Genomic DNA, 14,471 nt, shown 5'->3' with positions numbered 1-14,471 from the left:
GGGGGCACATGGAAAAGAATGCGGTGATCTCTGAGACGAGGGATGACACAGACACAGATAGGAACCTCAGGCCCGCCAGCAGAGACTCTAGATTAGATCCCAACCCAGGTGACCTTAACTTTGTGAGACGCTAATGGAAAAATACAGGTGAGCCTATTTAGAATTCTGATTTACATAAGATAATGAGTACTGTATTGTTACTGCTTTTGTTGGCGATGTCAGCAATAAAATAAAATGTGCTGTATTGTTTCTGATTATATATGTGTATATACATATACATTAAATACATTACATATATTATACATATATAATAAGTACATATATTATACATTGTACATACACAATGCAGGAAAAATATGAAAATAGTGGACATCATGTGGCTGGGAATGTAGTTCAGCAGTAGAGTCCTTGGCTACTATCCGCCAGTAAAGGATCAGAGGCGTGGCTCAGCTTTGGCATCCTTGCCTAGAATCCTCCAGTGAGCCTCCAGTGAGGGACTCGGGGTGTGACTCAGTGGTATAGCAATTGCCAAGTACACACAAGATCCTGTGGTACCACTTCAGTAAATCCATGGAAATAGAATTATATCGGTGGTTGCAAGGCATTAGGACAGGAGGAAATAAGCAATGCTTCCTTGGTGGCCACAGGGTCTTCTTTTAGCACACAGAGACTGTTTTGCATCAGACAGAGGTGGTGGTTGAACAACACAGAATGGGCTACTGTGATCTGTTTTATGTCATGTGACTTTTGCTTCAGTAAAATGACAGTGTCGCTGAACTGGTACAGGGTTATAAATCCCAGCATTTGGAGGGCAGAGGTGAAAGAATCAGAAGTTCTGTACAAGCCTGACCACGCAGCGAGACCATGAAACCTTAAGTCTGCGGGAATCAGACACTGTCCTGTAATCTTTAAAGCCAGACTTCCTGGGTTTGAGCAGTTGCTTCTCAGTGCTGTGGGGTGTCCACCAGAGAAGATAATTAGGACCCAGGTTTAAGCCAATAGGAAGTCTTTATTAGTGGCCAGGAGCTACAATGGGTGTTCGGGATTCCAGTGAATCTTTCTCAGGATGAGCTTTTAATCACAAAAACACATAGCCCAGGCTGACATACTTCAGTTAACACAAACAGTTAGCCAGAAGCAACACTACAGAAGCAAAAAAGCAGGGTTAGTACATTTAGAGACTTTCCTATAACTACGAACTTTGAGAGATTAGGTCTTTGCTTCTGTTTTGGCTGGTGGTGCTGTCCACATGATGATTTTATGTTCAAAACGACACATGGAGTTAGTTGTGCTAAGGGCTGAGGGCCTCCTAAGGTCTAAGGCCCTATTACATTCTCTACTGGTCTTAGCGAATGAATCAAATTATAGACTCATCTTGTTCTCAAAAGGTGTAGTTGATCCTAAGGACCATTAATTTTATTGAATTGTTACATAATTGGCCATACAGGTTAAGATGCAGGGCCTCTGCTATTACCCCAGTCAGAATAAGAATTAACAGCCCAGTCAGTGCTCATAGCACAGTAAAGAGTTGGGCCCCAGAGAGCAGAGACTGGTGTCAATCATCAGATTAATGTCCTTTGTGTCTCTCTTTTTGATTTTTTTTTTACCAACCATAGCAAGATGCTTTTAATGACTCTTTATTGATTAGTATAGAAACAACAGATTTTCCCCAAATCTATATATAATACCCCTTATCTCATGAGCGATAAGTTCAAACCTCTCTGATTTTGTAGAACCATTTCTGAAGGGGATCTAACTGCTGTTTTAATTCAGAAACAAAAACTGAATACCTCTAGGTCCTAATAAACCTATCTACCTAGTTTTTTAAAGTTCTTATCTCCCATGAGAAAGGCAAGTGTATCAATGAGCCAGCTATTCCTGCTCTGACTAAGAGTGGGATAGAGACAGAAATAGTCCTTTTTTTTTTCTTTGTAGTCCAGGATCCATATAAAAATGTATTTTCCCTTCTTTCCCATTATATAGGTATATGAGCAAAGTATGTACCAAGACTTATTAAAGGGGTTTCTCAGTTTGGAAAGTATCAGAAGATGCACACTTAGTCAAACCATTAGTATATGGTCATTAGGTAGTCTCAGAGACCCAGTAACATTGCTGTTGTCCCTACGAGTTAACAAAACCCACAAGGCAAAAAAGCAGGCATCAGAACAAAGGGAGGTACCGAAGTTAAAGATTTGGGATATTAGGCAAGTTTTAGTCTCTTATAAGTCCTCTAATGCTGATTTGGGCTCCCTCCAGTCACAGAGGGTTTTGTCAGTCAGTGGGCTGAGAGTCTGGTTGGATGCTATCCCTACGTAGTGTTTTGGGTGAAAGTCTAAGCATAGCCAGCAGTCCTGAATTATTTCCACCTAGGAATGGTTAGCTTTACCCCCAGGGTACCTTCCTGTGGCATAGAGTCTGATTCCCCAGGTTTTCCCTGTTTTCCAAAGGCCAGACTCTTTCTTACAGAATCTTCCAAGAAGCCTCTGCTTCATAACCCCAGTTTTTGACAATGGAAACTCCCTTGTCCTTGGCAACTAGGAAACTTTGCTGCAGAGTATGCATAAAATTGTAAACTCTATATTTCTACCTCAAAAGATAAACCCCATATTTTTCATTACAGCCATACACTTAAAGTGGGTATCAGTGAGCATAGGCCAAGATGAATATGGGTTGCTGGTCTGTAATCACGCTAGGTGATACCTTCCCTGTATGAGTCTTCCTTAGTTCCTAGGTCCAGGACTGGGGACTCTTGGGGTTGTACCATAACCCTGTAGTTACACCAATCATAAGACTCAAGAAAAGGTAATTGGGGAGGGAGTGGAGGAGCCTGGGGCCCAATGAAACCTTAATTTTAATGGGTTCATAGTCCATTTGGCATCTGGCTTCTGTTCTCTTGACTTGGGTGTGGTGAATGCATGGTGAATGCCACCTACCTTCACGGCCTTAGGAGTAGAGAGAACACTATGTAGGGTCCTCCACAGGCTGTTTCAGTGCCCCCTTGGCTATCTGACTAACCCAGATGGTGTCACTGGGGTTGAACAAGGGGAAATTGGTAGTGGACTCAGGTCAGTTAGATCTCTCAGACAGTCTGATGAATAGTCTGTATGGAGAACTGGAGGGCCTGTAGTCATTTGAGAAAGGAATGTTAGAGAGTTCTGCTAACTGCTGGTCTCTGAGCCTGGGAGGCACTGAAGGAGGTCCTCCAAACATAATCTCATAGTAGAGTCAATCCCTCGCTATATGGGGTACAACGGGCCCAAAGCAAAGGAAGGAAGGAGGTCTATCCATCTGAATTCTAAGGAGTTTTGTTAGTTTCTTTTAATGTCCTGTTTATCGTTTGTACCTGGCCAGAACTCTGAGGTCTATATGAACAATGAGGTTTTCTATCTATGGCTGAGGCTTGAGCTAGTAACTGAAAAGTTTGGGCTATGAAAGCTTGGTGATGGTCTGACTTCATTGCTCAGGGAGGCCAAGTCAGAGGATCAGTTGCTAGAGATCTTTTCGGCTACTATTTGAGCAGTTGGTCTAGGTGAGAACATTTCTACCCGCCCTGGAAAGTTATCTATAAAAACTAGCAAGTACTTTTATCCTCCCCCAGCAGACCAAATCTCGGTGAAGAAAGTTTTCCTAGAGTTTGTCAGAGTGTTCCCCTCTGTCTTAGTTAGGGTTTCTATTTCTGTAACAAAACACCATGACCAAAAGGCAAGTTGGGGAGGAAAGGGTTTATTTGGTTCAGCATTGCTGTTCATCACTGAAGAAAGTCAGGACAGGAACTCAGACAGGGTGGGGTACTGGAGGCGGGAGCTGATGCAGAGGCCATGGAGGAGTGCTGTTTGCGGGCCTGCTTCCCTTGGCTTACGCAGCCCGTCTTCTTGTAGAACCCAGGTTCAACAGCGCAGGGATAGCAGGGGCAGCACCACCCGCTGTACCCTCCCCCATTGATCACTAAATGGAAAATGCCTGACAGCTGGATCTCCTTGAGACATTTCCTGGACTGAGGCTCCTGCCTCTCCTGACTCTCATTTGTGTCAACTCAATACACAAGACCAGCCAGTACACTCTCTTATTAGGACCCCCTTCCTGGGGAAGGGCCACTGAGACATCCCACACTCGGTTATCCAGTCTAGGTATAACATGCTTTGATATGAGCAACTCAGAAAGTCTCGTGGACCGCAGATGAGTATTCTGCGGAAGGTCAGTTACCAGAGTCCTTCCAGTTGTTTCTGGAAGGATGATCTTGAAGGGTCCATAAATAGACATAAAAAACAGAAATTTGTAAGCCTAAAAGAAATGAGAACTGACAGTCATCAGCTTTGTCAACAGCAAGGGCTTTTAACAATGGCTTTTTGAGTTGCTCCTACTTAACTTTTGGCTTTTTATTGTTTTGTATCCTTTGTGCCAGAAAAGTTGTAAAATTCTTTACAGACATTATTAGCTAGGAAGGAGATCCCCAGGCCTCTGTAAGCATCATTTTAGCTGAAACCTTGTTATCAAAAACTGTAAATCTTCAAATGCAAATTGTCTCTAAACTATCTCAAAATTGTAAAAATTCCTTTGTCCATGTCTAATGTTTACTTCTTGCTATACATAGGGGATCAAAATCCTCCCCCATGTGCCTCGGTTTCAGAAACCGGAACTCAAGCTGTAGCCTTAGCTAGCTGATGAACTTTTTTTGTGCCCTGAGGTGATTTTTTTTTTCCTGGAATAAAGTTTGCTTCAGGTTTCACAGACTTTGGTGGCCTGTCCCCCATCATTGTGCGATCCCGGACCCAACAATCCTTCCCTCTGGTGTTCTCAATCAATCGGTGGGCTCAAGCTGCCCTTTTTTACTTTTTCATCCTCTATTCGCTTTGGGTTGTACCATGGAGTTTCAGACAGCACCGGGTCAGGGTGTGCCATCAGAATATGAGAAAGTCCGCCTGGCCCTTGGGCCATTTGCAGGCAGCCAGGTCGGCATCCGGAAGGAGTCATCTCTTTGGCTCCTCAACAGTAGGGATGGCAATCTGTGAGAGAGGTCAAATAGCCTCTAGGGGCCGAGATTTTTTCTTTGTTTTCAATCTCCTTTCCCACAGTGTTAAGAAACCTCTTTCTCTATCAGTCATGGACAGGCTGGTAGTAAAAGCAGAGTGACTGCTCATGTATATAGTTGTGGGATATTTTGACTGCACTCTGGCACTCCTGAGACTGATAATAAAGCTTACTTTGAATCAGAAGGCAGAATTAGCTAGTAACTCACAGAAATTTGTCACAGAAGTTTTAGAGGGATGAGGACATAGAAAGAGACCCAAGAAGTAACAGGATGGGGCATAGAAAGATTCTCAACCTTTTTGGGTTTGAGGAAGGAGAAGGAGAGGAGGTCTGCAGTTGCTTTTCTAATCATTCAGGTTCTTACCCCTGTGGAGGCCCAAAAATGTGAGCCTATTTCCACCTTGTCTGAAGATCAGAGAGTTTGAGGTTGCTCAAAATTGTTGGCAACACATCCTGACCTAGAGTGTGGTTACTTGGGGTCCTTTTTGACATTAATATGGCCCATACATATTAGGGAGCCACTCCACCCTAACCAATGGTCAGGATATTCAAACATATTTCTGCTCCTTCTTTTGAAATGGAACGTTTGACCTTGGGAGTGACTGCCTTCGGGATTTACTTGGTCTAGGGTGGGTTCACTGCCTAAACAACAGAATGCAATGACTTAATGTTTCAAAGTCTTGAAGCAAACAACTATTCTAATTGTCCTTTGCATCATGTTAAAACAGTCTTTTGTCTTCTTCCCTGCTGTATTGGGGTATAAAAGTGTACGAAAAATTAAATGCAAGGGAATTTCAGTATTTGCTGGAGCTCCCTCCCATTACTATTCTGTTTCTGTTTTAATATTTTCATTCACATCTTCATATTCTTTACTAACTTTTCTGATCTTCTACCCTGGTAAATGGCATTTTTGTCAACAGTGATCTCCAACAAATGGTGCCCAATATGGGGCAACAGGTGAACTCTAAGACATACAGAAGTGTGGCCAGCTGTACAAGGGAGTGAAAGACCCCAGTATGGGGAGAACTCTCACTCAAGTCTCAGGATAACACGACAGCCCCCCCAAGTAACTCACAAGAGACCGTCCTTGCTGCAATCACACGAGGTTTATTTGACGGGACCTTCTTTAAAATGTTTTACAGAAGACCTTGAGCCACTAAGTGAAATTCTTAAAGGGAGCAGTGATCCAGATTCCACTAGACAGCTTACAGAAACTGCCAGACAGGTACTCATGCAGGTAGAGCATGCTATACAGAAACAGCAAGTACATTATATTAATTATGATCAGCCTTGGCAAGCATGTATATTACCTACAAAGCTTACTCCCACAGCAGTATTGTGGCAAAATGGTCTGCTTTTATGACTACACTTTTATGAAGTTTGCTTGGCACAGAAGAGCGGGGTGGAATCTAAGACGTACTTTGACAGAGAACCTGCTGTGATCATCATTCCTTATACTAAGCAACAAATTGACTGTTTATTTCAAAATAATGACTCTTGGACAATTGTGTTTGATCAATATGAAGGCCAAATTAATAATATTTTCCCAGATGATTCATTGCTGCAGTTTGTACAACTATATTCTTTTATTTCCCAAAAGTTTCAGCAAAGATCCCTTAAAGGATGCCATGTTAATTTTTACAGATGGTTTCTCCAGTGGAAGAGCTGCATATGTGGTTAATGGTGAAGGACATGTGGTACAAACAGAACCAGCCTCAGCTCAAAGAGTTGAACTGTGAGCTGTTGCTATAGTGCTTCAGTTTTTTACAGATAAGGCAAAACATTTAATCTATGTGCTGACAGTCAATATATTTTTAGTACCCTTAAAGTCCTAGAAACCATTCCATGTATTAGGAATAGCAATAAACAAGTTAAAATGCTATTCCAGCAAATTCAAAATGCCATACAACGAAGAAAATTGCCAAGCTTTTTAGGGTATATTAGAGTGCATTCATATCTTCCCAGTCCACTAGCTGAAGGTAATGCTGTAGTTGATAAGCTTACAAAACTAATCGCTTTATCTCAAGTTGAGTTTGCTCAGTGATCACATGTTCTGCATCATCAAAATAGTATAATTTTAAGAAAACAATTTAAATTAACAAGAAAAGCTGCTTGCCAAATTGTTAAGCAATGTGATATATACCCACAGTATTTACCTGTACCTTGTCTGGGAGTAAATCTCCAAGGACTACTTTCTAATCATTTATGGCAAATGAATGTTGCTCATATTGCAGAGTGTGACAAATTAAGATATGTACATGTGACAATCAATACACATTCAGGATTCTTGATAGCCACTGCACAAACTAGAGAAGTCACTAAGTATGTAATAACATATTGCTTAAAATGTTTCTCATATATGAGAACCCCCAAAACCATAAAGATGGATAATGGGTTTGGATATGTTAGTAAAACATTTCGGCGATTTTGTTCCCAATGAAATATTGAACATAAGACAGATATTCCTTATAATCCTCAAGGACAAGGAATTGTGGAGCGTGCCCACAGCTCCTTGAAAACACAACTTCAAAAAGTGAAAACAAGAAAACTGTCTCCTCAAATGACACATAATGCCGTGAGCCATGTACTTTTTGCTCTAAATTTCTTAAATGTGGATGTCCATGAGCAATCTGCCATGGACAAATTTTGGAATGATGGTACCAAGACTTTTGCTAAAACAAAATAAAGAGACCCTTGCACTAGATTATGGAGAGGACCCAATCCTGTGTTAATATGGGGTCGAGGGCATGTCTGTGTTTTTTCACAGGATGAGAATCAAGCAAGATGACTTCCAGAATGTCTGGTTCGATGTGTCCATCAGAAGGGTGCCAACCCGATGACATCATAGCTGCTAAACACCACCACAGAAGGGTTGGAGTGAGAACCTGTGCTCCTGACTTCCTCATCCACCATGCTGCAGGCTGAGAATGGAAAGAAGAGTGTGGTGGTGACTGCTGATTCTTAGTTTCTTGATGGACTTCCTGAAAAACTTCCTGACCTAGTGAGTCCTGTTTACCCTGGAGCCAGCCCAGAAATGCAGACTTAAAATTTGACTGTTTAATACTTTTGGACACAATTTGGATTGTCTACAGGGGATGTTCAATCTACTGTTAAAATGAAAGACCTGAGAACTGAGACCTCAGTTTTCCCCTCTGGGGAAAAAGGAGTTGTTATGGAGACAAAGGAGTGACTGAAACCCCTCTTCAGATATGAGGAGGGTAGCCTAAGGGTTTCTGCTGCTGCTCAGAGACAGGGACATTTACTTAAAAGCAACACTGCAATTGGACTTTCACCCATCATAAAAATCTTTCCTTGTCTTTTAATTAAAATAGATTTAAGAAAATTATGATTTGGCAAATTGTGCGTTTATTATTAATATCTACACTAGAATTATGTTATTGACCTGTTAATGTTTATACCAGTTTTAGTTTACTATAAAATGCTATTGATTAAAAAAATGATTAAAACATGTCTTAAAAAGTTTGACATTTCCAATGAGTTCTTGGTTTTAACATGTTTGGTAAGACAAATTTAGATTTTGATACAGCTAAAAACTTTTTTAAAAACCACCCTAGACAAATTCACAAGGTCTTTCCCACCTGTGTTGCTCCTCCACTCCTTTAATTAGGAGACACTCTAGCCATAGGGGCATGTATATCACAAAGCATTGTCTGCTTGCACATGATTATTTCGTTACTGGCAAACACTCTTGACAAAAGGTTGGCTCAAAGGTGCAGGGTGCCAAGAGATGCTTTCTCCCTTAACCCTCTGCTTATAGAGGACAGCAATCAGAGATGAGTATGATCCTTTTCCCCCAGGCACCTAGACATGGACATATGTGATTAAAATGCATGTCCCAAAGACGGGTAGGTTTAAAAAATGGGGAAGTGTTCACCTAAGACAGACACAGTCATCTGTCCTATTGTCCTAATTTTATTAAAATTAATAAAAGGGAGGAGTTATAGAGACCCAGCAATGTGAGCCTATTTCCACCTTGTCTGAAGGTCATAGAGCTTGAGGTTGCTCTAAATTGTTGCCTACACACTCTGACCTAGGGTATGGTTACTTGGTCCTTTTGGACATTAAGATGGCCCACACAGGTAGAACCACTCGTCCTGACCAGTGGTCAGAATATTCAAACATAATTTTGCTTCTTCTTTTGAAATAGGAGTTTTGACCTTGGGAATGGCTGCCTTCAGGACACTTGGTCTAGGGTAGGTTCACTGCCTAAACAACAGAATGCAAATGACTCAATGTTTTAAAGTATTGAAGCAAAAACTGTTCTAGTTGTCCTTTGTATCATAGTAAAGCTATCTTTTGTCTTCCTTCCCCTGCTTTACTGGGATATAAAAATGTATAAAAAAAATTAAACACAAAAGGATTTCAGTAGTCACTAAAACTCCCTCCTGATACTATCCTGATTCTGTTTTGTTATTTTTACTCATAACTTTGTATTCTTTACTGACTTTTCTGATATCCATGCCCCTACCCTGATAAATGGTATTTTTATCAAAGCTGGTCTCCTACATGCCCCAATATATGGCTCCTGAGTTTTTATTGATAAAGAATAATTAGATAAATGTTCCCTATCTGAGAGCCTAGGTCAGATCAGTCAGTTCTCTCTCTGGGCTGAAGTACCTGGCTTGGGCCCCGATTGTTCCAGTTAAAGTAACTGTTACAGCTCCCACATACTAGTTTCATCTTTCATCCATGACAGTCACAGATGAACATGTTGGGTTGTCATCATGCAAGAGCATATGAAGTGGGTGTCTCAACCTGGTATTGGATCTCACAGGCATTAGACAGCCTGTGTTCTGGTGTTCCTTGGAGGAGGGCCTAAACCTTATCATGGGGTACTGTAGACTATAAGATTTTAACCCAGAGTTAACTTGTCTGCAGTTTTTGTCATTAGACTAGCAGTAGCTACCACAGATTTTAGACTGGTGGACTTTTGTGTGCTTAGAAAGTCCAATCATTTAGACAGGTATGCCATGGGGCATTTCCATGGCTTCAAAGTTTGGATTAAAACCCTTTTATAATATCTTTTTTGTTTATGTATGAACAAACAGATGATTTTGAGAATCTACAAGTGCTATAGCTGAAGCCAAAGTCAAAGTCATTTTAAAGCCCCAAATGCCTTTCGTTTCTCCTCAGCCTAGATTAGGGGCTCAGCATACCCCTTTGTGCTGGTGTATAGATGCCTTGCTCTTTCCACAACTCTGGTGTCCTGAGGCAGCAATATCCAACTGCACCTAGAAACTCTAGAACCTGTCTCTTAGTCTTTGGAGCAGGTATCTGAAAGATGGCAGCAATCCTACCCTGAGACAGGGTCCTTTTGCTTCCCCTCAGCTGGTAGCCGAGACCAGCAAGCTCTGATGTACCAAGTTGGACGTTTAGTCAACATTCTGTAGCCTAAGGTCTGCAACTCGTGCAGTAGAAATTTTTTGTAACTTATTTTAATTTTAGAGACTAAGGAGAGGATACAGATGTGTGTGTGTGTGTGTGTGTGTGTGTGTGTGTGTGTGTGTATCCTGGGAATCCTTTAATGAAGGGCAGGAGGTCAATGTTTGGTGTCACATCAAACAGGGTTGGAGAAGTTTTAAATCCTTGGGGCAACCTGATCCAGGTATGTTGCCCACTGTAACCTCCCTGTGGGCTCTGTAATGATCTGTTCTGTCTCTTTAAGAGACAAGCCACGCCCACTCCTTCCCCTGTCCACTGAGGCAGGCTGATCTTCAGCTTCCAGCCAGAGCTCTCTCTTTTCCATCTCCTTCTCAAAGAGGCAGCTTCTTCCTCTCCCCCACTTCTCCCCTTCCCCCTTCTCTCTCCCTCCCTTCCTTCCTCTTTCTCTCTCTCTCCTTCTCCCTCTCTCTCTTTTTCTCTCTGCTCTTTTCCTCTTCTCTCTTCCCTTCCATAACTCACTTAATAAATATCCAACCTCACTTTGCATGGTGTGCCTATCCATGTCTCTATCTCTTGCCTGTCGCTGAGTGTCTCCCTGCCCTGAACCAGCCACCACTTGGGGGCTTGCAGCTGTCCCTGCCTGGGACTGGCTGCTCTCAGGGCCTGCTGCATGTCACCACCTGGCCCGCTGCCACTGCTTGGGGACCTGTAGCATTTATGCTGCCTGCCACTACCAGGAATCTTGCAGCATTTTTATTAATCCATATCAGGCTCTTCTTTTTGAAAGCATAATTGGTTGACCCACCTTACCAATGGGAGGCTAAAGAATGTATTTTTCAGGTACAAGACAGTGTATACCTGTTTCTCTGGAAGAATCAGGCTCATGAGAATCAGAGGTTCCAGGTTTCTTCACAAGAAGGAGAGGTGTATTCCAGGATGACTGGCAGGACACCAGGATGCATGTCTCTTCAATCCCGGAAATATGGACTGCAATTTTCCTTTTTGCTTCCAAGGTTATTGGATACTGTTTAATTTGGAGGGAGGTAGCTGAAGTGGTTAGTTTAACAATTATAAGAACTTGGTATTGGGCCAGTCCTGAGTGGTTGTTTCTGCCCATACTCCTGGGATCTTTGTTGTTAATCTGAGAGATAATCAAACTGTGTCCTCTGAATGGAGGCAGGACTTTCATCTAGTAAATTTTCTTCTGACCAAGGGCAAGATGCCAATATTTTGCTGTGTTTCTGTAAATCTGTGTCTCATCGCCGAGAAGGTGGTGGTGGCCTTTGGCTTATGCTAATGGTCTCATTCCAATCCGTTCTCTGTTAAACACCCTTGAGTCACCTCCAGCAACTGGAATCTATTTATATCTGTACATTTTTCTAACTTTTATAACCCCTTTTTAATATCAGGGGTTGACTAGATGACAAAGGAAACTTTTTTAGCAGCTGTCTTTAACCCTTTTTAAAAGTACCTAGCAAAAGGTGTTTAAAGTGTCCCTGACTAGTGTTTGACAGAAGGAAAAATCCACTCTGTCCAAGTAGCATTGTCTGGCGGTGATTGATTTCCCAGGGGTAGTTTTTCTACTTTTTTCAGAAAATGGTGGGGTTTGGGCTTCCAGTTATACTGATTACTAGTTGGGAAGGCGATATCAATCATTGAGGGAGGAGTGGAGTGTCCTCTTTTCCCTTTCCCTGGAGCGGCCTAGAGCAGGTCGGGGGCTGGAGGAAGGTGCAGCTGGAGGAACTATTTTCCCCTCCCCCTCCCCATATGCACTGCACTTGGATGGCAAGGACCCTGGGTGAGAGGCACAGCCTCTCCCGGTCTCTACACAGGGATCCACCTGGACTGGACCATGAGCAGGAATTATTTGACAAAACAAGAGAGAGTCAAAATCAAAACAAGCAAGCACTCCAGGAGTGGAAGAGGCAAAGTTTTATGTTTGTTTGTGTTTGTTTCTCTGGGTGGCCTATCAGAACCAAAAGGATTTGAGTCCCCAATAAGAGGCATAGTTCTTAAGTCAGGGTGTGTCTCAGACCAGAGAAAGCCACTGATCAACACAGGATAACAGAACTGACAGAAACACACATGCATATACGTACACATTCTCTCTCTCTCTCTCTCTCTCTCTCTCTCTCTCTCTCTCTCTCTCTTTCTCTCTCGCTCTTTCTCTCTCTTACACACACACACACACACACACACACACACACACACACACGGGTGAGTAAAGACAAACAGAGTTGGCCACCACATATTTGTGTGCCTGACAAATGGGAATCCAGTGATGTCTCACAAAGCCCAGACACTGACTCAGCAGCCCTATCTGATCTTACCTGAGTCTAAACAGAAGGCACTTTAACCAGAGGCTACAGAACAGGCTACTGTCTACTACAAGCCGCAACAATATACAGTAATTGCTCAACCGTCTTTTCACAAGTGGCTTATCAGAACCAAGGGATCTGGTAAAGGCTGAACCAAAAACCCAAGGCTTTTCTGGTGTTATTGCTTTGTGAATAAAGTGGCTGTCCTTTGCTGTAGATTTTTCACTGTAGCTGACTTCCCTTTCTGTTACATATTTTGGAAATTAATTTCCTAGTTCAGAACAGTTTCGCACTGTCAGGCCTTGTTTCTCTCTCCTAGGTAAGTGCAGAGATCTGCCTTCCTGCAAATATTGTTATCAGCAGGTATTTGGTCAGTGCTTAGGGTGCAGGCAGAGAGCATCACCTGCCCAAGCTGCTGTTCTGGTTTTACTTCACTCAGAAGATTCTTAACCCCTTACACCCACTTTCATCTCCATACCCTGATGACCTTAGTTCACTCTCAAGGACAGCAGAAGGAATAATTAACTGAAACCCAAAGAAAGACCCACAACACTCACCATCAGAACAGCTGATAACAGCACACCCCAGAGCTGACAATTCAGAGGCCTGGCTCTCTTCTTCACTTAGAGCAGTGAGTCTAACTCTAGACCCAGGCCTTAGAAACTGCAGCATCTGGTGTGGAGTAAGTGCTGTCTGATCAAGAGTCGGCTTCCCCCTGACTGTTTACATAGGTTGCCTACTTACCTGATTCTATGCATACTGGGAGAAAAGAAGCAATGTGCTGATTTAAACAACTTCGTTCCTATTCATAATTTTACTGTAAATAAATCTTTTAGCTTTTTTTACCACCTAAAAATATAGTGTAGTGCGCTAACCTTCCCCTCAAGAATCCCCTGATGGCTTAGTTCCTTCCTTAACTAACTCTCTCCATGAAGGAGCTCATCAACAGTGTACTAGCTACTCCCAAGGATCTGTGTGTGGGAAAACTCTTATCTGATTTTCTATGGGGCAAGAGAATTTCTGCCCTGAAACCTGCTAGGGGTGGGGAATGGCTGGTTTTAAGGGTAGATGTGACTGAGAACATTTGTAGGACAAGGCAAACAGTGCAGAACAAGGAACAAGGTAGAACAAGAAGGAACAGTGAGAAACGACGGATTGAAGAGGAACGAATAAAGAATTATGAAGAAGTGGAACCTGTTGTCAGCAGATTTTTTGCTCCCCCCCCCCAACTTATACTGGGACCTTTAATTAAACTGTGAATGGAAGACTTAAAGACTCGAACTTTTAAGGCTCCTGTTAACTTTCCTTTTTTATTTTTTCTTTTCGGGATAGAGGTTTCAGACTTCTCTGAAGCAGTGACTGATCAAAGAAGGTTCTGGGGACCTAGAGCATCTCAGGTGGCACCCCCCCCAGGAGTCATGATCACTGCATTTTTCACCCCGAGGGGCCCTAAGACCCCAGTATCTCAAGGTCTAGTTTCTGGGGACCTTGTGGGACCTCCAGAAATGCTGTGGAGTATCCACCAGAGAAAACTACTCAGACTTGGGTTTAAGTCAATAGAAAGTCTTCATTAGCTGGTCAGCAGCTATACTGGGTGTTCAGGATCCCTGTGAAGCCCTAAACCTTTGTCAGGATGAACCTTTTAAACACAAAAACCATGTCCTTAGATTGACATACTTCAATTAACAAGAACAATTAGCTAGAAGTGGAACTACAGAAGCC

The sequence above is a fragment of the Myodes glareolus genome, chromosome 24, assembly GCF_982192425.1.
Source record: "Myodes glareolus chromosome 24, mMyoGla1.1, whole genome shotgun sequence".
NCBI classification, from domain to species: domain Eukaryota; kingdom Metazoa; phylum Chordata; class Mammalia; order Rodentia; family Cricetidae; genus Myodes; species Myodes glareolus.
This window is presented reverse-complemented; position numbering follows the sequence as displayed.